Here is a 1406-nt window from a genome sequence, read left to right on the forward strand (position 1 = left end):
GAGGGACAACAACGGGTTATAGTTAGCAATATATCGTCTGCAAACAGCGATAGCTTATATTCTCTCCGTCGCATCACCACCCCACGAATCAGTGCATTTGTTTTTAGCACTGATCACTGTATAAGTGTCACTGGTCCCCAAAAAGTGTCACTTAGTGTCAGATTTGTCTGCCAGAAATTTCGCAGTCCTGCCAATTACTAGTATAAAAAAAAAAAAAAAAAAATTCAATAAACATATGCCATAGTTTGTAGACGCCATAATTTTCACGCAAACCATTCAATATACGCTTATTGGGATTTTTTTTTTTAGCAAAGATATGTAGCAGAATACATATTGGCCTAAATTGATGAAGAAAATTGATTTTTTTACTTTTTTTTTTTTTTTATTGAATATGTTTTATAGCAGAAAGTAAAAAATATATTGTTTTCTTTTCAAAAATGTCGGCCTTTTTTTCTTTATAGCGCAATAAAATAAAAACCGCAGAGGTGATCAAATCCCACCAAAAGAAAGCTCTATTTGGGTGAAAAAAAGGACTTCCATTTTATTTGAGTACAGTGTCGCACGACCGCGCAATTGTCAGTAAAAGTAACGCAGTGCCATACCGCATAAAATCGCCTGGTCAGGAAGGGGATAAAACCTTCCGGGGCTGAAGTGGGTAAAGCAGAAATCTTTTTTCTTTTAGTTTGAAATCCTTTTTTTTTTTTAAACACAATGAATTGCTTTGTATAATCTACTTTGTTGATAAAATCTTTAATCAGTATTCACTATCAATCACTAATGTAATTACTGTTACTCACATCTTCTAAAGACATTCTCCACTCCTTTCAATCTAATCAACTGACAGGAGTTTCCGTAGTGTAGTGGTTATCACGTTCGCCTAACACGCGAAAGGTCCCCGGTTCGAAACCGGGCGGAAACATGAATTTTTTTTTTTTATTTCCTTGCTCAACTATTTAAGTCAGGTGATAGTAAGCAGCTCTTGGGTAAAATGGGATTTGAGACTTGAGTTGTGACATCAGGAAGGAAAAGTATTTGCTGACTATTTACATTTGCAAGCAAGAACACTGTGCCTACAAATCTTACATCTTCAAACATATACATTTTAAATCATAATGGTTGTACAATCAGACGCATGGCATGATATTGTGTAGTAATCGTCACTATGCTTATCCCCATTTCCCAATGCTAATAATATTCTGCCTTTTTTTTTTTTGTACTTGCTTCCACCTAAGCAGGAGGTCAGGAACAACTCAGTTACAGCAGTGACATCAAGTGGCAGGTTTTAGAATTACAGCATTCCATTCATTCAGAAAAGGGTCATAGCTTTGAGCTGAATGTTTCTTTGTAAAGTGTTTCTTTGTAAGCAATTCAAAGAAGTTACACCAACTGACACTTTTTAGCATATT

General features: G+C 35.3%; 1 non-coding gene across 1 annotated transcript; it reads left to right on the plus strand.

Moving 5' to 3' along the window:
- Positions 1-846: 846 nt before the first annotated feature.
- TRNAV-AAC (transfer RNA valine (anticodon AAC)) lies at positions 847-919 on the plus strand. The gene has a single exon. It is a non-coding gene; the product is annotated as a tRNA-Val (tRNA).
- The last annotated feature ends 487 nt before the right edge of the window (positions 920-1406 follow it).

This window comes from Aquarana catesbeiana, linkage group LG03 (genome assembly GCF_042186555.1).
Source record: "Aquarana catesbeiana isolate 2022-GZ linkage group LG03, ASM4218655v1, whole genome shotgun sequence".
NCBI classification, from domain to species: Eukaryota; Metazoa; Chordata; class Amphibia; order Anura; family Ranidae; genus Aquarana; species Aquarana catesbeiana.